Consider the following 27734-nt stretch of genomic DNA (forward strand, 5'->3'; position numbering starts at 1 on the left):
TTTGTCATATCTTACACCATCCAATGTCTCCCTTCACCTACTTCTCCGCTGTCTGTCCTCCAGGGAGTAGGTTATATGTAGACCCTTGTAATCTGTTCCCTCTTTCTCCCTCACCTTCCCTCCACCCTCTGGTATTGCCACTCTCATCACTGGTTCTGAGGGGTTCATCTGTCCTGGATTCCCCGTGTTTCCACTACCCATCTGTACCAGTGTGCCTCCTCTGATCCAGCAGATTTATAAGGTAGAATTGGGATCATGGTAGTGGGGGGAGGAAGCATTCAAGAACTAGAGAGAAACTGTATATTTCATCATTGCTTCACTGCACACTGACTGGCTCATCTCCTTCCTGCAGCCCTTCTGCAAGGGGATGTCCCATTTCCCAAAGATGGGTTCTTGGTCTCCACTCTGCACTCTCCGTCATTCACAATGCTATGATTTTTTTTTTTGTCTTTGATGCCTGATCCCTGATCCCTTCGATGCCTTGTGATCTCACAGGCTGGTGTGCTTCTTCCATGTGGGCTTTGTTATTTCTCAGTTAGATGCCCCTTGCTTATCTTCCAGCCTATAGGACCCCAGATTCTATATCTTTTGACAGCCAGGCTCTACCTGCTATCTTCACCGCATTTGCTTATGCACCCGCTTTGTCTTCAGCTAACGTGTCGGGGTAGGCTGGTGTGCTTCTTTCATGTGGGCTTTGTTGTTTCTTAGCTAGATGGCCGCCTGTATATCTTCAAGCCTTTAAGACCCCAGATGCTATGATAGCTGGGCACCATCAGCTTTCTTCACCACTTTTGCTTATGCACACATTTGTCTTCAGTGATTGAGTCAGGACAGGCTGGTGTGTTTCTTCCATGGGGGTTTTATTGTTTCTCAGCTATATGGCTGCTTGTTTATCTTCAGGCCTTTAATACTTCAGATGCTATATATTTTTGTAGCCAGGCATGATCAGCTTTCTTCACCAAATATGCTGTGCACCATTGTCTTCAGCGATCATACCAGGAAGATGAGCATTTCAGACTGCCAAATTGTTAGAACAAAGTGTTCTTGTGTTGATGGAGTATTTGAGCAGGGGCCGACTGTCCATCTGTTTTCTTAATACTAAACCTATGAATATATGTACATCGATCTATCCCCCCTTGTCATATGTAAATATATTTGCATCTGTATATGCCTGTATTTAGATCTCTATGACTACCCTTTGCCTCCTCATTCTTTCCTCCAGTTCTTTGTACTTTCCTCTTATCCCACTATCATGCTCTGCCTTCATTTGGGTTTTAGGAATTCCTCTCAGTTGCATTGCCCTTGACCCCGCCCTGCCAGACCTCTTACATCTTCCTTGTCAGTGATTTTGGATCAGTTGTTGTTCCCTTGTCCATAGGTTTGTTAACAGCCACTTCCTTTTCCCGCCTCCCCTTCTCCCATGTCCTCCTGGAACTGTCATCCAGTTGTTCTCTCTTCACAAGAGATGGCCGTACATGTGGACTTCCTTAGATAGAATATACAGAAATTCAATCGATCATATCTGTGAGAAGACATGATGGTGAAACTCCAGATCAGTAGCTAAAGCTCAACCAGGGGACGACTGTGGAACAGACATCAATGCCTCATACGTAATTTCAGGATAAACCTGAAGATAACTAAAATAAATCTAGAAGAGCAAAAATGCAACCTTGACTTTATGCAAGCTGAATTTTGAGAAAAACTCAAGAGCAGATTTGAAGCATTGAATGACAGAAGACCTGATGAGCTGTGGGATGACACAAGACCATCATTCATAAAGAAACAAAAGGTCATTACAAAGACAGTGCAAAAAGAAAAGATCCAAGTGGATGTCAGAAGGGACTCTGAAAGTTGTGTTAAATTGTAGAGTAGCTAAAGGAAATCGAAGAAAGGATGAAGTAAAGGAGCTGAATAGAAAAAAAATTAAAGGACAGCTGAGTTAGTTTATTGTACCAACCTGGCCAATAAACACATGTGGGGTTAAATGAAGTGTGGAAGGATAAATGGCTCAGTAAGCCTCGCCTTTCTAGTTCTTGGGTCTCTTGCTTTGTGATGGTTGGACCAGAGTGAAGCTGCCAGAGCGAGTTCCCTGGTTCAGGTGGAAAGGTTCATTTCCTGCAAGACATCCCCAAGGAGAAGCCACCTGGACTTACCCTGGGTACAGCTCTGGGTGCTGGAGCAGTTGTGTGGAGACCCCTGCCAGCGCTGAGATACTTACATATTCATTGATTCGGCTTTTCTCCTGCAGTCGGCATCATAGTGTATGTTTTGTGAGATGGAGGATAACTTTGTGGATTGGTGTTGTACATATGGGTTAATGATGGGCTTGTGGGCTTGGGAAGCACTGAATTTGAATGTTTTCTTTGGGATTTGCTCTTAACTTTTATATAAAACTTTCTCTTATACATGAGTTTCTATAGATTTGTTTCCCTAAAGTACCCAGACTACCAAACCAGGTCAAGAAGACAAAGCCAAATCTTATAGTGAAATGTGCAAGGACCTAGAATTAGAAAACCAAAAGAGAAGAACAGGTTCAGCACATCTGAAACAACTCAAGAAAATATTCACGCTTTGAATTGCAATTTTGAAATGTTCTATGGGTAAAATATTGAATAAGGCAGGAAGCATTAAGAGAAGAACACACATGTCTGGGGGAAGACAAGTATATGTCTGTCTGTAGAAGAAAGGGGGCGTCCAACTTCCAAGGGGGAGAAATGACTAAGTACTTTTGAGAACTCTAAGGGAGGGAGTATGCTGGTAATATGTACCCAAGAAGACACATTGGCCTGAGTTTCTGTACACACTTAGGGGACATAGGCCAAATGTCATAGACTGGGGCATTGAATCCTGGATCTTCAAGGTGGAAAATCCACTAGGTGACTGTTGGGAGCCGATAGCCATTAAGACCCTGGCCTCAGACACGTAGCAGAAACTTGGCCGCTTTCTAACAGCAAGGCTTTGTTTCCTGTCCAACTTCGCCCCCACATTCCAAGCTACTGTTGCATGGGCAGTTCCGATAACTGACCTTGTTGCCATTAGTCAAAGTACTGAGCACCCATTGAACTGCAGATATACCATATTAGGAACATAGTGATAAGTTCACTCGGTGCGTCAGCACGATGTCTTTGAGTACTGTTGCGCACCCTTTGTACCTTATTGGGAACATGTGGCTGATTGGTTGTTGTACAGTGTGAGGTTGTTACACAGTGTGCTTCATTGGAATATGTGCCTCCCACTTCCTTCTCTGTTGTGAATATATACCCAGAGTTTTGGCAAATAAATGGGCTTGATCAGCACTTGTCTTGCCCCATGTCTCTCTTTCTTTTTCCCATCCAGGTTCGTTGCCCCTCCGGGTCACCGTGTGAGGGTCTCGCTGGACGAGACCCTAACAGGTGACTGGACTCTATTTCAAAGACACACATAACCTGCAGACTTAAGATTGGAAATTCATGGTGTTTGAAGAGCAGAAGGCAGCTATAACTATACCAAGAGTACTGAACTGTCAGTAGGTGACAAATATTTAGTATACCAATACCCTACTTACAGTATTAAGATATGTTACTTCAACAAACTTGTTATTGACATTGTCAATGAATATTATTGTTAAAAATGCCCTATAACTAACTCTCGTTGTTCGTTTCAGTAGCATACAGGCATGTGGGATTTATTATGAATAGTTGAATAATTCAGGTATTGTGATATATTGTTAACCCACATTGGTCCAATATCCCTCTTTCAACAGTGGCTTGAAAATAACAAATTGATGACATTATTAACAGAAGATCCTTAGCTCCAGGAAGATCATCAATAAGATTCTCTTATAAATTAACAAGGAGGCCTCTAGAGGAGCCCACAGCAGATAAAAAACTTAGACCCAGGAATGGATTCAGGTCTTGCAGTAAATCCTAGCTTCAATTTAAGAACAATTAGTTCCTACAACATGGCCCTGATCAATGATATTTGTTCTGAAGGAAACACAGAAAATGTGGGTGCTAGGGTAAAGAAATCAGATAGCTCCAGGCTATCAGATATAATAGCACCTCAAGTCTTAAAGGCTTCTTTATAAACAAGCAGTCGTCCAGATGAGATGTCAACTAAGTCCACATGGAAGAAGCACAAGAATGTCAGTGACTCAAGGATTGTAAATTACATAACCCCAAACCAAAGGAGCTTAAATTGTGAGATTCTAGTTTGCAGAGGACTATGGATGACAGTGGAAACCCAAGAGACATTTGTGAGATCTACGCAGGAAATAAGCCTCCAGTGATTTGTCCCTATTCATAATAGAGGGATAGGAATAATCACATTACCAAACAGAATATTGGAGAGATGACTCTAACCTTGTCAGTCAATCCCCCCTCTGCTACACATTGAACCTGATCTGGTGTTCAATACTTGTGTGTGTGTGCGCACACGCGTGTGTGTTTGTATATGGAAAAATTCTTTATTCTCATATGTAGGAAGCGTAGGAGGCCAGGATTCTGGGTAGTGAGAGACCTTCACATTTGTGGGTTAGAGATGAGTCCCAGTCACATTCTCATATCTGAGTATAATCTCCACAATATCCTGCCATAATAGTGCTACCTGGAAATTACTTCTTACAGGCACATGGCTCAGTGCTATCTGGTCAACAGTTTATCTATAGAACATACACATTGCTATTGCTCTCACTGCTCAGGGGACAACCCCACCCCACCCCATCTGGCCCCATTACTAGTGTTAGGTTACTCCTCCAATGAACTCAGGGACCTTTGTTAGGGTAGAGCTCATTTTCTTGCATATGTAGTTACCTGTAATTAGAGGGGCTGGCATGCCCTGAAAATATATAGGGAGATGTGAGAATGCAGTCTTTCTCTCTGCTCAGACCCCAAAAACTTTTTTCTGTCTCTTAATTTTTTCCCTTCAATTATACAACCATCCCTTAGGACCCATCCATAGGTGATGCTGGATCTTATATGTGTACATTTGTGTTTCAAATTGGGGCCTATCTCTGATGTACTTTGTCATTTTGGGTAGCCCTCTTGAATTTCTGTTAGATATTTTCATGTTTTGTGGTATTTCAAACCCAGGATTAATGAACCTATGGAGACAGCAAGTAGAATTCCCTGGGGGTACAGTAGGTTGGGGGTGGAGTAAAGGGGAACTGATATCAAGGAGTTCAAGAAGGAAGAAATGTTTTAAAACTGCAGTATTGATTGTATAATATGAATTGACATGTTGAACTATGGAATGGTGTGATATCTGTAAGAGTTCCATATATATCTAAAGAGGAGAGAAGTTGAAAAGAATATACAGAGTTACTGTGCCATAAAGAATTAGTTGACAGTCCATCTTTTCAGGAGGTATCCTATGAACAAGAACCGATGGTGCTGAAAAGAAGTTCAAACTGCACTGAACGTATTTGTCAAAAGCAAGGCTTCAGTAAGTAATTCACAGAAAGCTGAGGAAGCACAGGAAGCACTCACTTGTCTATGCCAGGAAATTTGGCACACCGCTTCCCCTCAACTGACTGGAAGATATCCATATTTGTACCCATTCCACAGAGAGGTGCCTCAATAGAATGCTCAAATTAGAGATTGATATCATCCACAATTAACTTTTGCTTAAGATCATCCAACAACAGTTTCAGCAGGCCAGATGCAGACGAGGACGTGGAACAAGGGATATCATTGCTGATGTCAGATGGATCTTGTCTCAAAGTAGAAAGTGCCAGAAAGATATTTTCATATGTTTCACTGACTCTGCGAAGGCATTAGACTGTGTGGACCATAAGAGTGTGAACAACCTTGAGAAGAATGGGCATTCTTCATTGAGCTCACTTCATTGTGCTCATGGGGAACATATATATGGTTCAAGAAGTTGTGTTAATAGAACAAGGGAATACTGCATGGTTTAAAATCGGGAAAAGAGTGTGTCAGGGTTGTATTCTCTCATCGTACTTGTTCAAATTATATTCTGTACAAATCATCAGAGAAATTGGATTATATAAAGAAGAGTGTGGCATCAGGATTATAAGAAGGCTTATTAATTACCAACGGCATGCACATGACACAACCTGGCTTGCTGAGAGTGAGGAGGACGTGAAACACTTGCTAATGAAGATCCAGGATTGTAGCCTTCGGCATGGCAACTCAACAGAAGGAAGACCCAAATCCTTACAATGGACCCACAAGTAACATCCTTCTAGGACCTAGATCTCTATATGTTTCAGTTCAATTTGGGTGGCTTATTCAAATTTTCCCAAATTTCTATTTTGTGCATCTATGTCATGATTGTTAATTGATGCTGTTAGCAGTTTCTCCTCATTTTGAGTTATGACCCTAGAGGTAATGGAAATCATGTCGGCAACTCTCGCAGGTGTTACTCCATTCGTGCCACCATGGTTGACTCTTCTTTATAAAGTAGCAGCTTCTCAGTCTTATTTCAAGTGCTTTTTGACCCAATAGACTCATCTTCCAGCCCTATCTCTGATAATGTTCTGTTTCCTTTCATTAGGCCTTCGGTATCTGACAATGTGACAGTACTCTGATGCTATGCGTAAACTTTTCAGTGACTACTTCCTCCAGAGTGGACAATTTCTTCTTCAGAATGTATTCTGAGCATGGATGCTCAGCTGCAATCTTTTCACTATGGATAATGCTGCTGACATTTGAAATACCACTCTCACAGCTTCCAGCATCACAGCAACACAAAAGCCACCACACCACCACAAATGGTAGACACATGGATACATTTCTTTTAGTGTGGATAACTCTCAAAAGGACATCCCTCTCTCCAAGTGAACTTCCTACCCCAAAGTATTCAGCTTTACTTGGTCAGTGGTCCAGGAAGTTTTCTGATGCTCTACCTGTGTATCAGCCAGATACGCTTCATTGCCTTTTTTCTCTCTCTTTCCTTTTTACGTGTGTGTGGTGGGGCTGGGGGGTATGGGTTTCTTTCCTTCTTGAAATGCCTCATTTTATTCCCATTGAAATCGTAAAACTGACCAATTAGTTTTTTTATATGTTATTTGCATAGTCTCCCATGATTATTTGGTTGGACTTGCCAAGACTAAGAATAGAAGAGGTGGTCCAACTAATTTCCCTTAACCACTGTGGGTAATTTCTGGAAGTAAGTGTTTTCAAGATAAACAACATGGTGTATTGGACAAATCTGCTGCCCAAGACCTCTTTATAGTGTTCAAGAGCAAGAATATCACTCTGAGGACCAAGGTGAACCTGGCTCTGGTATTTTCCATTTCTTCATATGCTGCAGAACGTTGGACATAGACTAAGGAAGAACGAAGAAGAATAAAAGCATTTGTATTATAGTACAGGTGAAAACACTGACAGTACCATGTACTGGCAGAACAAACAAATCTATCTTGGAAGAAGTACATTAAGAATGCAAGCAAACTTGGTGAGAATTTCTCAAATTGTCTGGACTGGGTTTCAGGAGGACCTAGCATCTGAAAAGGCCACACGACTTGATAACATGGAAGGAAAATAAAAGGTGAAGGCCCTCAATGAGATGGATTTGCACAGTGTTTGCAACAAAGAGCTGAAAGATAATAGGTGTGCAAATGGAGCTGGGCTGAGCAGGGTTTTTTTCTGTTGTGCACAGGGTGCCTGTGAGTTCGAACCATCTCGACTGCACCAATCATCAACATTCAGGACAAAACAATGCAATACTGTGGAGATGCTCTCGTTGTATCTGTGGCTTGGAGCTCTGAAATTTGCAATTAGAACAATGTCACCGATGTCCCTCCTGCTCATGCTAAGAGGGAAAACCTTAGTACTCCTTCATTTGCCTTGTCTGAAGGGATCAAAAAAGGTTAGTCTGGATAACACAGATTTGGTTAAGTTATCGCATCTTCTAAGAAAGTATAATGAGGACAAAAGGAATGTCAGAATCAGGTAAAGTGGAACTAGATCTTGAATATCAATAATATCAACAGATTCTAAACTACAATTAAAAATATTCTCCAAAAAGTCTGAAGTATGTTATTTCTTCTTTATTTTAGTATGATTTTATTTTTGCTGAAAGAAAACTTGGATTTGAAAAAAAAAAAAGTATCTTGTTCAGGTCTCTAGACACATTCTCAACACAGAGTTGAGTAATTTTCATTTTTTCATGAGCAAGAAACTGGAGGTTAGGATACCACTTACAAACTTCACACATTAAAAATTGTATTTTCTTGAGGGGAGAAAAACCCTAAAATAATCTGCTTTTAGAAAAATGTAATTTTCAAAAGTAAGTACATCAGTATTTATGGATAATGTATTTTTTCAAAGCATAAGTAGGAATTTACACAACTGGAGTCAGTGGCCTGCATGCTTGTGCTATTAAAGTTACAGAAAGCAAATCACATAGAATTATGCATCCTTATATCTATATTGGGAACATGGATCAGATATGAATTTCATTGAAACACCCCTTCACATATTTAATGCAATATAATGCAATTATAGCTTAGAAGCAATGATAGATTTCTCATATGTTAAAAAATGTTTTATTTAATTATGCTTGTTATGCTATAAATAATGTAAGATATGTAGATCATGTGCTTTTTACAGCACTGCTTAAGTTATAAGTAGGGTTCTCATCTATCATTACTTAAATATTCACTAATATGACCTGTAGAAAGAGTAGATAGAGAACAAATTATAATCATGATTAAAATTTTATTGTATATTTTCACTAATATATCATATAATGGGAAATGTTTTTACATTAAAATATAAATATAGATTAAGGAAAACTAATCTTACATGAAATATTTGGAGTGTTAAAGATACATAACAAACTTGATTTAACTCTAATGAATAATATTTTCTCATTTCCGATAATTAGCAAGTTTATATGTTCTTTTCCCAAGTATATTTTGATGCCCATATTTCAATTTTAAGAGTATTATTTCTACACATATGAGAAAGAAATGTATTAATGTGGTTGATGTAATGAGTTAAAAAGCTATCAATGTATAATGTTTAAGTTATAATCTGCTATTAAAATGGCAACCCAAAATAAATATATACACAGAATTGCTATAAAATAGTAGTCAAACTTTTAACTTTCCTATCATTTCAAAGTTTGATATCCTATTATAACAATAATAACCACCATAACAAAAACAGCAGCATTTAATGGCACTATTAACTCAAGAACCTAAAACAGCAACCACATTAATTATATTCATTATACTTAATTGAACATAATCATTTAACCTAACAATTCCTTGTATGCTAATTAATAAAGCAGCATGTCTTCTGAATCAGAAATTCATAAAAAATAGACTTTCTTTTTGAGTTGATTTCATTTGGTAAAATGGAATCACAATTTAATGTAGGCAGAAGACATTGAATTATATTTAATTTCAGTGTTACAATTTCCATGTATTTTATATCATAGTCTCACTGATAATAACCTAAGAATATAGTGCTGGACATAATGTAAGCAAATGTGCCCCAATAGTCCTTTTTTTTTAATTGCTGTTTAGCCTGTGATTTTGGAGGTCACTCATCTCAGTACTTACCCAAATGATCATCTCTCCTTTCAAGAACCCTATCCAAATTCATTCATTCTCATTCTGAATACAGGAATTTGATACCTGTTTAAGAACACACACTCTTTACTTCAACATTACACTGTACAATAACACTCTAAACTTAATCTTCACATATTATTATAGTTTCTATCTTTATGACTAGAGAAAATGTCCTTTTTTTTTTTTTTTTCTTTTTCTCCAGGGTTTCTGTTCCTGGTAAACTAGGCCAGACAAAGGCAATGTTGACAGTCACAGTGCAATATTTCAATGACACACAGTCATCTCTGTTATTTTCTGTGCAAAATTTAAGGGGCCTTGGTGGTGTAGTGGGTTATGTGTTGCACTACTCACCAGAAGGCTGGCATTTCAAATCCACCAGTCACTCTGGGCGATACATGAGACTGTCTTCCCCAGGGAAGAGTTGCAGCCTCCAAACTCCAGCAAGCAGTTCTACTCTGTTCTACAGGATCACTATGAACTGGAATCGACTCATTGGCAATAAGATTGGGTTTTGGGTGCAATATTTGTTTGCAATTTCTTCATAAGACTCCCTTCTTGTTTATTTTCCGGGGCAACCCTCCTTTCTGGTTTCTCCCCTCCTTCCTGGTGTCTGCTTTTTTAGTCTCTTTTTTTTTCTAGTCAAGATCAATATCACCAGCACCACTTTTCTGTTTTCGTGAATGTTAAATTCCCCTTTTATTGAAATCATTTGAAAATTTCTAGTGTTTACCTTACATGCCCTCTGAAAGTTTGGATTTTTAAAAAAACACACAAAAGCTATAGGTTACTATCAACTCAAATATTATTTATGCTGTCTCTCTGACATATAGATGACATATTATAATAATCATAATAAAACATGCCAACAGTATGTAAAGTACTGCATAAGGAAGTTTCCAAGTGTTAGTGAAATTTTTCCAGGATCTTTCTGAAGCCCCTTCATATTATCCATAATTCTCCAGTCAACTCAATACTTTGGTGTTAATGACTCCTTCCAACCTGCCTATGGAGACCAATTGGAGAGGATTTATGGTGTCTAAGGTTCAAATGTGATAAAATGAAAAATCATCATTCAAATCCTAATCTGATTATCACTGCATGTTTGTATCAAAGAAAGCGACTTCTCTTTATCTAAATAGTATCTTATTTAGATGTACAACAGGTAATTCTAATCCAATCATACAACGGATTCCATTATTTCCCGTTGATTTTCTCTTTAAAAAAGATACTTTCTCACATTTCCCAAAGAAATGATTGATTTGATCTAATCATTCAAACCAAAAGGCTTTGAGTCTTACAGATTCACTCATATTATGTGTAACATAGGCCTGCATACTTGATATTTTCAAAAGCTATGTTTCTTTCATTCAGAAGATTACTGACACTCATTCATCTTAAGTGTAAGGACAAGCGTTTCTTCTTCCAACTTCCTACACCAGAGGACAGTTTCTTATTTCTTCTTCTAAAATCTTCCCCCGAATAGTACATTTTCCCGACCACAGCAATTGTTTGCTTTGAATGTCATAAATTACATCAGATCATGTGCGTACTTGAAACAATTCATTGTAATACAAGCATATCTAAATTTTTTTTAAAAGATAAAGCACTAGATAAAACACTCCTTAAATACTTACCATTCCAATTTGCACTTTCACTCAGAGTTTTCTGCACTCTAACTTTTAGCTCTCAATCTAATCTCTTTTTATTTTCTATTAAAAGATCATTTTATTTATTTATTACAGATACTATAACAATCCATAAGTCAATTATATCAAGAGAACTTGTACAGATGTTGCCCTCATCATTTTCAAAACATTATCCTTCTACTTGAGCCCTTTGATATCAGCTCCTCTTTTTAATTGTGGGCTCTTACAACTTTTATAACAATTCATCCATCAATTGTATCAAGCATATGTGTACATATGTTGCCATTATTCTTTTCTAGATTTTTACTTCCTATTGAGCCCTTGGTATCAGCTCCTCTTCCCCTCTCCCCCCTTGTGACACCTTGATAAATTATAAATTATTATTGTCTTCATATCTTACACTGACCACTGCCTTCCTTTCCCCATGGTTTCTGTTGCTCATGCCCCTGGAGGTGAGCAGGGTGTTTGGTTATGTGTTGATCATTGTGATTGTTTCTCCCTTCCTTTCCCCTCTCTCCCCCTTCCCCCTACCCTTCTGGTATTGCTATTTCCATTCCTGATCTTGGATTCATGGTGTCCTTATCTCTTATCTGTACCTGTGTACATGCTCTGGTCTAGCCCGTAATGAAAGGCAGTACTGGGGTCATGATAATTGGGGGTGAGGAAGTCTCAAGGAACCAGAGGAATATTGTGTGTTTCCTGCACTCTATACATCTCTTCCCTATAGCCCTTCTGTGAGGGGATGTTCCATTGTCTACAGATGGGCTCTGCTCCAATTCCCCTCATTCTCAACTATTTAGTTTTTGTTTGTTTGTTTTGCATAATTTGATGTCTGTTACCCAGTCTTGATGTCACCTCATGATCGCACAGGCTGATGTTCTTCTTCCATGTGGGCTTGTTGCTTCTCTGCTAGACAGCCACTTGTTTAACTTCCATCCTTTAAGACCCTAGAAACTATCTTTTTTGATAGCTGGCCACCATCCACTTTCTTCACCACATTTTTTTATGCACCCATTTTGTTTTCAGTGATTGTGCCGGAGGGGTGAGCATCACAGAATGCCAGTTTGTTAGAACAAAGTGTTCTTGCATTGAGGGAGGGTATGAACAGTGGCCCAAAGTCCACCCACTATTTCAGTGTATTGTGATATAAATATATGTACATGGGCCAATACCTCATTTTTATAAATTAATGCATTTACACATGTACACACTTATGCTTATACCTCTATCCATACTTTTGCTTCCTAGCTCACTCCTCTGTTTCCTTTTACCTTCCTCCTGACCCACCACCACACTCATCATACTTTTGCCTCTTAGTAATTCCTTTCAGATAGATTCTTATTGCTCCAACACCCCAGGGTCTCTACGTCCTCCTTGATGTTTATTTTAATTCCCTAGTTGCTCCCCTGTCTATGGCGCTGTTTGCTCACCTCTTTCTACCCTCTCTTCCTTCTCCCCCACAAACACTCCAGGACCATTGGTCCTTTTGGTTTCCCCTCAGGCTTGCTTCCCATGCCTATCTTATATAAGTCAGCAAACAAACAATAGCATAGACCAAACAAAAAGAAATCAAAAGATTGAAAAAGAGAAAAAAACATGTAATACCAGGTCTGTGCGCTGACCTTTATGACTGTCACCCCAACAGTCCTGGGGGAATTCCAGTAGCGGTCTTATCTAGTCTGAAGTCTATTTGGGGGGATCTTTAGGGGCTTCATGGCTCTGTTTTGATCCTGTTGCTTATTGGTTATGTTCTCTTCTTGGTTTTCCCTGGTGCAGCGGGTTCAGAGTGCCTAACTTCCCGCTGTGTGTCCCAGTATTGTCTTCTCTTGTGATATGCTCCAGTGATGGGACAGCATGTCTTGAGCTGTTTTAGGCCTTGAAATCCTCTCTGGGCCTTAGCAGCTCCGTACAGGGGCATCGTCCTCTGGGCTTAATCATTTAGAATAATAATCAGCGTCAGGGTTTTCTGTTTGTTGATCATGTTAGTTGGAAAAAATCTATCCTCAAACATTCACTTTATTTGCTCCTTTTTGACATCGAAGTAGAGATTAATATATACTCATGCAATCTACACTTGTCTCACTCATAATTTTCTGTGAAAAGCCACTGATTAATTTTCCACATATCATTGTGGTAGTAACATAATTTCATGTCAAATTTATAGATATGTAAAAGTGTAGGGATGGAGTTTAGCTTGTCAATCAGGGCATAACCTTATGCACTCACTTGGAAGTGTAACCAAGATATATAGTTCTCTGAGGCCCACCTCTCTTTCTCTCTGCTTTCATCATACTCCTTGCTGGCCACCCGGAGAGCTGCTAGAGTGCTGCTGTTTTCCACCGACTCTAGAACCACATGGTTTTCACCCACTGGCCTGTGGTCATCTTATATTCTGCATCACTGTATGTGGCTGCATGAGTCTGAAGAGGGTCTTATGGACTAGTATTTGACTTATAGACAAGTTGGACTGGGCAGAGATATTTTCTTAATGTATAATTGCTTCTTTATATAAAGTGCTTTCTTACACATATATGCTTGTCAAAGGATTTGTTTCTCTAGTCAACCCAGCCCAACACATGTTATTTGCATGTGAAAATCTTATTGATATCTGTGTTTACTTGTTTATTATCTTGTCCCCTCAAATGTATTTTTCATGAGAGCAGGAAAATTATTCACTGAAAATTCTGAATTTCTAAAACAATATCTGAAGCAACACAGATATTTAGTAAATATAGGAGAAGAGTTACACTCTAATTCTAAATTCAAAATTTAGACCTACCGCTGATTGTATCATTTAAGGAATTAAGTAATACTAACTTCTTGAAAATTTTATTGAGATACAACTTTCATTTCAAAGTTACAATTTCTTCTTTCATCTATGTGATACATTGTTATCTTCTAGAGAAAGCTTGCACACTACCAGTACTACACAGTCTATAACATTATCCAATACAAATTCCACAATAATATAAAAGAACTGTAGAGCTACATACATGTTCTTGCTACTTTCGAAATATGAAATTTAAAACATACACACATATGGCAGGAATCTGGCTAGGAGACTGCTATATTCATGTTGCTATAGTGTTGTTAGAAGCGATTGAGTTGCTTCCAAGTCACATACTCTATTTGTATACTCACTGGTCACAATAGAGTCACATCTAATTAATTGATGTTAAATTACATTGTTACAGCCATCGAGTCCAACCATCACATTGGGTATTCCTAATTTTTTCACTGACCCTCTTCTTTACTGAGCATGATTATTCTTATCTAGATTTCTATGGATCACATGTCCAACAACATGAGAGGCAAAGTATCATTTTTGCTTGTCAGTAGCATTAGGATATACTTCTCCCAACACAGATTTGCTTATTCTGCCAATTTTCCACCCCAAATCCCCAAAGGCATAATTTATTACTAGATGAATCGATGACAAAAATTTAAAAAAATAAAATCAAAGCAAAAGAAAAACCCTAAAAATTAAACTCTTCCAAAATTACTTTTCCTATTTAAGGGATTTCCTAACTTAAGCTACTTGACCACAGAACAGTTTGTATGATTGTTTTCGTATTATTGAGAAACAGAAGATCATGATCGATAGATTGTCTGCATTTTGAAGGTATAGACAAAATAATTGTGGGCTAACAAAGCCTAATCTTAAGTGAAGGTGCCTTGGTGGTGTAATGGTTTACGTATAGGGCTCCTTCCCTGCAAGGCCAGCAATTCAAAAGCAACAGTCGCTCAGCAGGAGAAAGACAAGGCTTTCTACTCAGGTAAACATTGACAGTCAGAAACGCTCCTAAATCAGGTTGCTATGAGTCCCCATCCACTTGATGGCAGGGAGAGAGAGAAAACCTTGATTGCACAAGACACTAAATTGAGGCAGCTTCATTAATCACCAAAGGAAATACCAATGTGTGTATGTGGGTGGGGGAGGGGTGGGGGAAAGGATAGGAAGTCCAATAAAAGCTGTAATCAAGAGTATTAACACTTATAATGCATGGCTTCAGCATATAAAACTTAATTTGATTTATCTTTGCAACAATCCAGTAACTAATGCTCAGAGAGTAATCGTGGTTACCTGTCATTTTATAGCTGGGGAATGCAAAGTGAGAGAGTTCAAGTACTTTCCTCAAAGTCACAATGGTAACAAATGGCAGAGTTAAAGCTACCCAAGGCAGTAATCTTTCTAAATGATTACACTGCCTCACCGCTTCATGTTTCTATTCTCAAATAACTTGATAATTTTGGATCCCAAATTCATAACTCAAAGGGATGTGCTCATACACTCATTTCAAAATTTATGGAATTAGAGTGTCATGGCAAAAGTATGTATGTTATATAGGTGGCATGTGTGAGTATTTACTTTCCTTTATATTCCTATACTGAATTTCTGCTGCCAAAGTTAAACATTTATATTCTTTATTGAGTAATTTCACAAAATGAAATACTTTAAAGTGATTAAATAAATAAAGCACACACACAACAGAACAGAGGAAAGATTCCATCATTATATATTTTCCATTAGATAGATAAATAATAGTATGGAATATATATGATGAGATTTGCTTAGAGGCTATAATATTTTTAAATATCTAATTCCTTGTATTTTTTCCATGTTAACTTGTAAAGGAGAATCTATAATGTCTTATAAGTATCTATAATACTTTAAAATAATCCATTATATCATAGAAAAATTTCTATAGGGACATTTTGATGCATAGTACCAACCAATTAAAAAAACTTATCTTTGTGAGATGTGAATGCCAAGCACCTATTTCCAGTATCACAAGTAACTAAAAGAAATTTTGAGTATAATGGAATTAATGGTGAACAATAAGACCTATTAGAAGGGTTTAATTTAAGTGCTTTCTAAATAATTTAGTTAATAATAACCTTGGTATAAAATTATATCTGATGTTAGATCAACTGGAAGTAAGTCAGTAATGGAAAATAGAAAATCCATTACACTTCTGAATTAAGTGCAAGATTGCAACATTAAATGTTTCATAATTTTTATCAACTCCCTTTCCCCCTTAGTGTTGTATTTGACCTGACAGCCGTCTTCTGATGATCTTCAAGTTCATAAAAATTATGTCAATATCTTGTATTATGAAATTACCTGGATCTTCACTAGCTGACATTCAGGAGCACTAATAAAACCATGGTACTAGATTGTTAAGTACCTTTTTCATTTAATGACCTTTTTCCACATGTTTGTCATGCTCCCTTTATTTATATCTTCCCTCCAGCAATCATGATGGACCAAGCAAGTGAGTCTAGAACCTAAAGATGCTGTCTTTAATTTCCTATAGATACTGATGTGCCCTTCCTTATGCATGTGATGGCATATCAGAAAATAGTCCATAATGTTGTAAGAAAGTTTCATGATTTCCTGTCTGCATGAAGGTATGCATGTACTGTTCTCATGGCTAGAAACCACTTGCAGTGTTCACAAACTTTCCAGTACCATATCATCGGTATTGATCACAGCTAACATGAAAAAACAAACTTAAATTAAGCTTGATTATTCATTTACTTTATTTTTAAATGCCTACTGTTAATCTATTAGGTCCTAAGAATGAAAATAGTTTCCTTGGGCAGGCTGTCAGCAAGTAGGGCAAGTTTCCTGTGAAATCCATAGCAACAGAAGGAAGAAAAGCATTAAATCAGCAACAGGCGTTTGTATGGAGACATCCAGAGGGTCATAGTGGCACTATGGGATAAGTGTTGGGCTGTTAGCCACCAACTTGGTGGTTCAAAGTCATCAGAAAGATGAGAATGTCTGCTTTGATTATAGGGTCACTATGAGTTGGAGCCGTGGTGCTGTGGTTACTCGTGGGGCTGCAATCGCATGGTGGACAGTTTGCAACCATCAGCTGCTCTGCTGGAGTAAGACTGGGCTTTCTATTCTTGTAAGAGTTAGAGAGTCAGAAAACCACAGATAACTCTGAGTTAGCATTGACACAATGACAGTGAGTAGGTAAGTATGACGGATAACCATGGATTATGGGAATAAATTATAAGAGTTTTGCTCCAATCAAATACTCAGATGAAAGATTCCGAAAAGGTAATATTGAAAGAATGGATAGCGACTGCTGACTGAAGAGGGATTAATGAATTACCTCTGGAAGATCAAATGCAAAATATCAGCTTGCATGCTCCAATAAATACAAGAAAATATCAGCACGTAAACTCCAATTTATACAAGAAAAGCTTAGTAGCATAGAGAACAGGAAAGAAGAAAAGAAATAAAACTAGAGTGGAAGGTTTAGGATATAGGACCTAGCAGGCCATGATAATAATTTGGAGTCTTTTGTTAAACAAAATGAAAATTTTTAAATTATTTCAATACAAACAAATTGATGTAATTAGTTTATATTTTACAAAAATAACTCATTTCATTTAATGAATTACTTTTAACAAAAAGTAATTGTGTATTAAGAAAACAACCCAGTTCAGTTCCATGTCAAGTCCATAATTCTGATATTAGCCCATATGTCCGATACCAGTCTATAAAATCCTCCTCAGCCTCAAACAACACATGCATTGACACCAAATACAGTAAGATCACAACCAGTGAGTGCAAAGTCTTGTGGAGCCAGTGGTGGTAGAATCATCTCAGCACTGGTGTGGGTCTCGACCTGGCTCCTCCAGCTCCAGGGTCTGTCTCCGTCAGCATTGCTCCATGTGGCTTGTCAACAGGAACATCAAGCAGTGAGAGTGTGTGTCCCACCTCCAGGGAGGAAGACGGGAGTTCCCAGAATCCTCAGGAGAAGGCCATGCCCACACAGAAACCTCATTGGATATGACCTGATTGATGGGTTAGACTTCACCCCTTCCTAAATTTGACAGTAGATTATGTGACTGCCACCTATGGCTATCATATTTTTTTTAAGATTATGGACCAGAGGGTCCAATAAGGTAGAGGACAAAAAGTCATACTTGGGGTAACTAATGCACACCTTACACACTTTTAAACAATTGATCGAACTTGTCCAAACCCCTTCCACACCATTAGTTTCTATGCACACTATATGGGTGTGTTATATGAGAAAGAATTATTTTTAAAAAATGGATCCAAAAAAGCTGCTGAAGAACTAAGAAGGGCTTACCAACTTCTCCACAGTGACACACTCAGTATGAGAACGAATGTTCAAAGTTCACCTGGAAGAAAAGCAGCAAAGTGGTGCTCAGGAGTCAGGTTTTTAAGAAGTAAAAGTATAAGAAGTGTTATGAAAGTGATTGAAGAAGTTTTCATTAATTCTGAAAAAGGGCTTATAAAAGGTATATAAAAATGTCAACCAATTTTGCAACCAGACCGTGAATTTTCTTTCATTTTCCTAATGAATTCTTACCAGCGCTACAGATGATACATTTAAGATATACCAATGAGTGCACTGGAGCGCTGCTGGCACAGTGGGTCCCCACTCAACTGCTAACTGCAGGGCCAGCAGCTGGAAACCCCATCCCCCCACCCCCCGCTTTCGAGTTACAGTCTTGGAAAGTCAGGGTCACTATGAGTCAGAATTGACTTGATGGCAGTGAGCTCCTTTTTGTGTTTTGAATAAGGAAGAGCGACGAAGATTTGATTCATTTGAATTATAGTTTTGGAGAAGGACATTGCAAGCACCATGGACTGCCAGAGAGCAAACTGTCTTTGAAGAGGTACAGTCAAGAATGTCCTTTAGAATCAAGGATGGCAAGGCAATTTTTGGGAGGGGGACACGTTATCAGAAGAAAGCAGTCTTGGAAAAGGACATGGTGCTTGGTAAATTTGAGATAAGCAAAACAGAAGAAGATCCTCAAGATCTGTATTGACACAGTATCTGCAACAATAAGTTCAAGGTTACCAATTATGAGAATGCTGCAAGACCCAACAGTGTTTCATGTTGTTGCACATAGGGTCGCTGTATAAGGATACTTGACCGCACTTAAAAGCAGCAACATATTTATAAGGAAAAATGCTCATATCGTACTCCTAATTGCTCATATTGTACTCCTTATTTTCAGTTAATTATTTTCTCATGGTAAGAAACTATCCTAATAAACCTATAAATAAAAGTCTTGAACAAGAACATAGATGCTACCAGAACCATGAAACTTCTCCCAGATAAGAATAACATACTCAGTATTAGCGCATTTTGATGGAAAAGTAAAGACCTGATTTTTGTCATTTCATATATTTCAAATAAGATTCCAATCTTTTGTCAGCCAATAGATGAAAAAAAATGTGGGAAAGTACCTTTTCAAGGTAAAGTATCATAAAGTGTAAGATTTTATGGTCATACAACTGGAAACCTATACTAACAAATTCAGATAATGCAAAAAACTATGAAACACATTATATTCCTTATATGAGTCATGATCACCCCTGCCCTTCAAATATTCACAAATTACATAGGTCTTTTTCTTCTGTATATTTACATAAATCTGCAACTTAAATTCATTTTTCTCTGTGCAATCCACATTTTAGAATTGCTATCATATATATTATTCTGTTTAATTTGATTATATACTACCTAATAAACTTTTGTATGAAAAAGTTATAGAAATGAATATGATATTTTTTCTTAAATTAACAAAAATAAAATTTTAAGAAGTAAAAGGCTCTTATTTTTACCTTCAGTACAGAATAAGGTACAAGGACAAAGTAATGGCTATGATATTTAAATTATATATAAAATCCAAATTCCATTCATGGAAACATTTTTCAAATCCATCTCTTTGGATAGCTGATAGAACCTCCCTCGTTTTTTCTACACCTCTTCTACATTGTCAAATCACTGTCCTTTCAAGTCTCTCTTTATTCAGAGAAACAAAAAGAAGTCATGAGGTCAGGTGAGTCAGCTGGATGGGACAAGAGAGGCATGCTGTTTTTTGCCAGAAACTGGTGCACTGAGATGGCTGCATGAGCAGGTGCATTGTTGTGGTGGTAATACCAGGTCCCTCTCTGGCACAAATCAGCCTTTTTTGTTGCAGACTGTTAAGCAATCTTTTCAAAACCTGAAATCTTGAATAACAAACAGCCTTACCTGATGGAAAGAACTCCAAATGCAATATCCTCACATCAAAAAACAAAAGAGCATCGTCTTGATCTTTGATCTCACTTGACAAGCTTTTTTTTTTTAAGTGGGAGGCAGTGGGGGCGGGAGCAAAGTTCATGATGGCCTCATCCACTGATTTGATAAAGGTTTGTTTTTGTTTTAGGGGTTGAAAGAACAGAACCCTGTCTGTCACCACCAGTAATGACCTTGGGGAAAAAGTGTGGGTCACTTCAAAGCTATTCTTTCAAAGCATGGCAAGTTTCCACTGGACGCTCTTTTTCCTAGCCTGTCAGTACCTGAAACACAAATTCCACAGCCACTTTTCTTGTTCCCAAATCTTCCCTTAAAATTTGCTGAACTGAACTCCACTCCAAGTTAGTTGAGATAGCTTCCTCGTCTCTTCAATGGTCTGTCATCAGTCTGAGCACAAGGGCACACATCTTGCTGATGTTTTTTTTTTTCATTCGGGAACTTGAATTAGGTTTGTCATCAATCATCATTTCACCTTTTTTGAAAGAAGAAAAGCACCCGTACACTTGAGTTTTTTCCATAGCACTGTCCTTTTAAACTGTGTTCAATGTCACAACAGTTTCTGCAGCATTTTTCCCGAGCAGGAAACAGAATTTCACAGCTGCACCCTGTTTTCTAAAATTGGTCATCACAAGACAACATGGTTCAAGCAAAACTACTTTTACCAAAAAATTCACTGTGATGAGAGAGAGCCTTCCCAGGTGATGCCACTGGGTGCGCTAACTCAGAGCAAGTTTCTTGATGCTCACCTAGTGGGAAAAATGCATACTATTAAAGCTCCACCTAGCGAAGCTTTTTCTGTTGTTTTGGTGGTCCCTCTTGTATCTATATTGACAAGGAATAAGCATAAAATTCACTATAATGATTATGAGAGAACAAGGAAACAAGGGTGGAGACTTGGAGCAGAGTATGTGTGGCGTACATGACAGTATATTGGAATTAAAGCTCCCATAATTCCTTGTTATCCTAGAGAAATTTCCCATGTAAATGGAAATTCTAGAGACTCTCTTATGCATTGGAATTCTTTAAAAATGCTGAATATGCATGTGGGAAATAAGCGATAACCAATACAAGCTAATATGGTTGATAAAGATTTCTTTCTCCTAGTACTTTCTAAATAAAATTCTCTTCTGTTGCCCTCTGTTATTCAAAATTAATCTTTTTTTAAAAACAAGACCTTGATTTCCAGTATGAGTTTTTCTTCTTCTTCTCTTTTTTTTATTTTAACAATTTATTGGGGCTGATACAATTCTTTTCACAGTTCATACATATACACACATCAATTGTATAAAGCACATCTGTACAGTCTTTGCCCTAATCATTTTTTTTCTCTTTTCTTCTTTTACATTTTATTATTGATGTATGTATATGTATGGATTGTGGTAAGAGTTGTTTGAGTCCAGTATGAGTTTTTGTAAACCAATCCAGGAGAAAGAGAACCAAAACATATGCTGTTAACCAGGATGGAATCTTAGGCAGGAGGATAAGACAAAAACCAAAAATCAAACTATCATCGCGTGGAAGCTGACTCATAGTGACCTGATAAAACAGGGTAGCACCTGCCCCCTCGTGTTTCTGAGACTGTAGGTTTACAGTAGTAGAAAGCTTGGTCTTTCTCCATAGAAGATGAGCAGCCACCAGAATTAATTGGAATTCTGCCTTTTCTCAGCCTGGATGGTAAAAATCCAGCAAGACTCCAGAATTAAGAGAACCTTGCTAGAGAATTTTACTTATATATCTTTTGGCATGGGGTCTATTTGTTTAATGTCTAGGATTTGAAATCTTTCCCTACCTGAACTCCACAACATCTGGTTAGGATGGAATTATTTTCTTTATATCTGTGAGACTGTCTTTCTTCAGTGTTTCTCTATCTTGACCTTGAATACTAGGTTGCTATTTCATGAACTTGTTCTGATATTTACAGGTTTCCCTCTTCTTTTGCCCTGTGTTGGGAATATTGTAAATCTGAAGTGGAGAAGAGAACAAGTATTTGAGTTTCTAAAAACTGATTTAGTCAACTATATTCTTGGCATAGGAAAAGAAGGTTGTGAATGTATTCTGCTTAATTTCTAAAAAAAAAAAAAAAAGGAAGAAGAAAGACTTGCCCATTACCCAATCTGACAATCAATGGGATGACACATTTTCTCCTTCCACAGGGTGAACAAGCCTCCGTATTGAAAGTACCTCTAACAATAAAAACATGCATAAGGTTCTTCCTTTGTTATTAAATGGCTTTGTATTTATCAGGTTCTTCCTTTGTTAACAAATGGTGTTATATGTTTTTAATAAAACTGCCGTTCTAAAACATGCATTATTAATTTTAACAGGTACAAAAAAAAACTGCTATTGAGTCAATTCTGACCCGTAGTGACCCTACAGGACAGAGTAGAACTGTCCCCATGAGTTTCAGAGTTTGTAGTTCTTTACAGGAGTGGAAAGAATTGTCTTTCTCTGGTGCAGTAGCTGGTGGTTTCAAACTGCTAACCTTGAGATGAACAGCCCAACATGCAACCACTATACCACCAGGGCTCTTTCTAAAACAAAATGTTGCTAAAATATAAATTTTACTTCTGTATAATAATTAGATGAAGTATATATGAATATGTTTTCCTTGAGAGATCAACTTTGATGTTATAACACACACATTCTTATGAATCAAACTGTTTTAATATTGCAAGGAGCTAATAAAGATATATGTGTACACATATGTGGGTGTGTGTATTAGGATCAAGATCTCAAAATTATTTTCTAATTTTAATTGAGTTAACAAACACTTGCTACATTGGAAGTTGACATACGTTTTCAAAGAAAAGATGTTCAAGTATCAAAAAGAACTAGCTGTCATACAGCCATCTTAGAAGGTAACATAGAGCAGATCTAATAGTACTGGAAGAAGTTCAGACTACACCTAAAGCATTACCCCCAAAAAAGGCTCCAGGAATTGGTGGAGTATTTGAATTGAAATATTACAAAAAGCTAATGAAATATTAGAAATCCTCTCCCAACTATGCCCGAATAATATCCTTGATATAACCTGTAAGCAAAATTTTTCTGAAAATTATCCAACAATATTTGCAGCAGTACATTAACCAGGAGCTGCCAGTGGTTCTGATGTTAGATTTATCTTGGCTGAGAACAGAGAATACTACAAAGATATATATACAGGGGATTTATTGACTATGCAAAACCATTTGATTATGAGGATCAAACCAACTATGGATAACCTTAGAAGAACAGGAATTCTAGAACCAACTATGGATAACCTTAGAAGAAAAGAATTCTAGAACTCTTCACTGTATTAATGTAGAACATGTACATGGATCAAGAGGCAGTTGTGGGATATTGCATGATTTAAAATCAGGAAAGGTATGCCCCAGGGTTGTGTCTTCTCACCATATATTTTTATTCTGTATGCTGAACAAATCATCAGAGAAGCTGATGATTGTGTCAGCTGCATATGACACAACCTTACTTTCTGAAAGTGTGATGGACATGAAGCACTTGCTGAAGATCAGGGATTGTAGCCTTTAGTATGAATTACAACTCAATGTAAAGAAGAATAAAATTCTGGACTAGCTGAACTAAAAACTGAACCAATTGGTACCATCATGATAAATGGAGGCAAAAATTGTTTTCAAGGATTTGGTCAAGGTTGGATCCACAGTCAATGCTGATGTTAGGTGAAGTCAAAAGATCAGAAGATCCATTGCAATGGGTAAGTCTGTAGCATGTGACCTCTTTGAAATATTGAAAAACAAGGATGCTTCTTTGAGGACCAGGGTTAGTCTGACTTAAGCCATAGTATTTTCAATTGCCTCATATGCATGTATAAGTTAGATTCACTGAATGAGCAAAATTGGAGACAAATTGATACATTTGAACTGTGGTGCTGTAGAAGAATATTGAAAGTACCATGGACCATCAAAATAAAAACCGATTATATTGGATGACGTATGATCAGACTGCTCCTTAGAGATAAGAATGACCAGACTACATCTTATATACTTCGGCACGTTGTCAGTAGAGACCAGTCCCTGGAGAAGGATATTATGATCTATAGAGGGACAGTAAAACAGAAAGACCATCAAAATGATGGCCTGACACAGGGGCTGCACAATGAACTCAAGCACAGGAACAATGATGAGAATGACTGTGATAGGTAGGTATATTGTGCCAACCTGGCCAATGAGAACATGTGGGATTAATAAGGTCACAGTTTAGTCGGAGGACAAAGAGATGAATGTCTCAGCTAGCCCCACTTCTCTTTCTTGCTCTCTGCTGACTGGGCCAGTGTGTGGTTGCCTTAGCTAGTTCTCTGGTTTACCTTGTGGGCTACACTGCCCGTGGGACACCCAACCAGTGGATCTTGTCTCTAGAACTTAAGGTTCCTTTAAGACCTGCTTCGCCATGCTGCTGGTATATATCAATTGAACTTAGGACTGTTAGATACTGCCACCTGGATGACTGTTGGTGACCTGCCCTGCTGTTTGCTGCCTGTGGCTAGACTGCCTGCATTGCTTTACGGAAGACTCAGATGTCTGCTCCCTTGACCTTGGACCCAGCAGCCCTCGTGAGTTGAAGGGCTTCCAGTATATTAGCTGTTATACAGAAGTGAGTCAAACTGAGTCCTCTGTACTGCTGTGTGAAGCAATTAGCTGCTATATTCCTTCATGGTGTATATATCTCTAGCTCTATCTATCAATTGGTCGATAGAAGAGAGATAGATAAAAAAAAACAAACAACAACCCATGTGTCCTGGTTTTGTTTCTCTAGAAAACCCTGTCTAACACAGACTCAGAACAGAGTGATCTCTTGTTCTGTTGTACATAGGGTCTTTCTGGTTTGTCACCTACTAGATGGGTCCTAAAAACCATATTCAGACATGATAAATAGTTTGGGTTTTTTTAATGCTTAAAGCCTTACTCTAACTGTTGGCTAAAATAGGAAAAGTTTTTAAAACTTTTATGACTATAGATTTTTCTGGGTTTATTAGTGAAATAGAAAAAGATGGTAAACATGTTAATTTCTTGATCAAGATGTTTGCATTGAAAAGGTCTCAGAGGTTGGCAGCATATGAAAACTCATCTTAGCATTTGAATTAAGCTCTAGCCGTAGGAAGCAGCCCTATTTGTTGAATACCTATATTCTGTCATTTGTAATTTGTAGTTTTGAACACTCAAATTTTTCACAAGATGTTATGGTCAGGATCAGCTAGAGGCCCGGATGACCTATAAGACCTGAATGACCTATCATGAATTACCTTATATGATCCATTCCACTGGTCAGTTGGGGATGACTCATTCCAACACCACCTAGCTCACATGATCTGCTCAGCTGGTCATCTCAAGAACAATTAAAGTTCTGGAGGACCCTTACCAAATTGTTCAACATTATTCATTCTGGAGGTCATGTCCAGATAACCTGTTCACTAACACTGCCCCACAGGATAATGCAGTGCACCTTGGATTATGGGACCACCCACTGTGTTTCAATAAGTACCAATCTGGAGGCAAGAATAAGGGCAAATGGGAAAGCAAGCTAGGGTATGAGGCAAGTGAATTGGGTACTGCTATCAGGCCATATACATATTGCTCCCACTTTGTGTCTTGTGTTTTTATTTCCTCGAACGTATCTTTTAAAACAATGTCTCTTAAAGTACAGTTCTTTATTTTCACGAAGCTCTATTTCTCACAGCAAGGAGCCCTGTCAACACAGTGGTTACATGTTGGGGTGCTAACCACAAGGTCAGCAGTTTGAAATCATCTGTCACTCTGTGGGAGAGAGATGTGGCTTTCTACACCTATGAAAAGTAACAATATCTGAAACCCAAAGGGCCAGTTCTACCCTCTCCTATAAGGTCCCTATGGGACAGAATTGACTCAATAGCAGTGAGTTTTTCACCCTTACTGCCTGCAAGGAATTTAGCAGTAATCCAGACCTAAAACTTCTAACTCCTGTGAAGAAAGAGAGAAGTTACCCAGGGGGAGGAGCATATTGGAGAAGTTTCCTATGAGCAGGAACAGTTAGGCCTTATCATCAGGGGTGAGGTATTGTTCCAGTACAGACCAGTTAATTCTGTAAATCCATGTTTGGAGGGGGGATGCTGTCTCAAACACACACACACACACACACACACACACACACACACACACACTAACAGGATAGTCATAAAGAGCATGCCAGATCTATTCCACATTACCTCCTGCTCTTTCAGAGGAGAACCAAGGGTTAATATTCCAGACACATCTGTGGATTGTATCATTAGAACTGGGACAAGTTTAGCCCTCAGATCTTGAAAAACACTGGTATAATTTGTTATAAATTAGGCAGTGGGATAATTTGGTCTGAAAACAGTAGTGTACATTATAATAGCAAACAATTTACCATTAACCTAGTCTTGTAAGAGAACATTATGGCATTTTTAAAGATACATGTAGCTTCAATAAAATCTATGGATCTGGATGGAGCCTTAAAAATCCTATGGGAAAAATAGCATTAAGATAGAAGTTTATAACTGTACCCAAGTATACAGATCTGCCCTCAGATGTCAAGCAGAAATTGTAAGCATTTGGAATAGGTCCATCAACCTAATAGATATCTTTAATATGTTTTGAGAAAACAAAGGGAGTGGCCTGCCCAGAAGAAAGAAGTTTAATAGAACGTTGTTTGTCATCCAACCTGTTCCTTAGAGATTAGGGGAGCTGGAAACTCCTTTAAAACTTTTTGAAGCTAAAATGCCCACTACAGGCAGAAACAAGGATATCCCCAAATCCTCTAAAATGCATGCAGAAGATGGCATGGACCAAGGGATATCATTGCTAATGTGAGATGGATCTTGGCTGAAAGCAGTGAATAGCAAAAAGATGTTTACTTGTGTTTTATTGACTATGCAAAGGCATTAGACTGTGTGAATCATAATAAACTATTGATAGCTTAGAAAAGAATGGGGATTTCAGAACACTTCATTGTGCTCCTGAGGAACTTGTTCATTGATCAGGAGGCAGTTGTAAGAACAGAAGGAGGTGCCACCGTATGGTTTAAAATCAGGAAACGTGTGCATCAGGCCTGTATCCTCTCACCATACTTGTTCCATCTGTATGCTGAGCATATAATTAGAGACGCTGGAGTATATGAAGATGAATTTGGCATTAAGATAAAAGGAAAGCTTATTATCAGCCAGTGATATGCAGCTGTTACAAACTTGTTCACTGAAAGCATGGAGGACTTGAAGCACTTGCTGCTGAAGATTAGGGATTGCAGTCTATTGTATGGATTACAATTCAATGTAAGGAAAACAAAAATCCTAAGAAGTAGACCAATAGGTACCATCATGATAAACAGAGACAAGGTGAAATGATAAATGATTTGGTCTTGCTTCGTTCCACAATCAATGCTCATGGAAGCACTAGTTAAGATATCAAAAGATATGTTGCATTAGATGAATCTTGAGACAATTCTTCTTTAGAGGATTGAAAAGAAAGA

The sequence above is a fragment of the Tenrec ecaudatus genome, chromosome 3 (genome assembly GCF_050624435.1).
Source record: "Tenrec ecaudatus isolate mTenEca1 chromosome 3, mTenEca1.hap1, whole genome shotgun sequence".
In the NCBI taxonomy this organism is placed as follows: domain Eukaryota; kingdom Metazoa; phylum Chordata; class Mammalia; order Afrosoricida; family Tenrecidae; genus Tenrec; species Tenrec ecaudatus.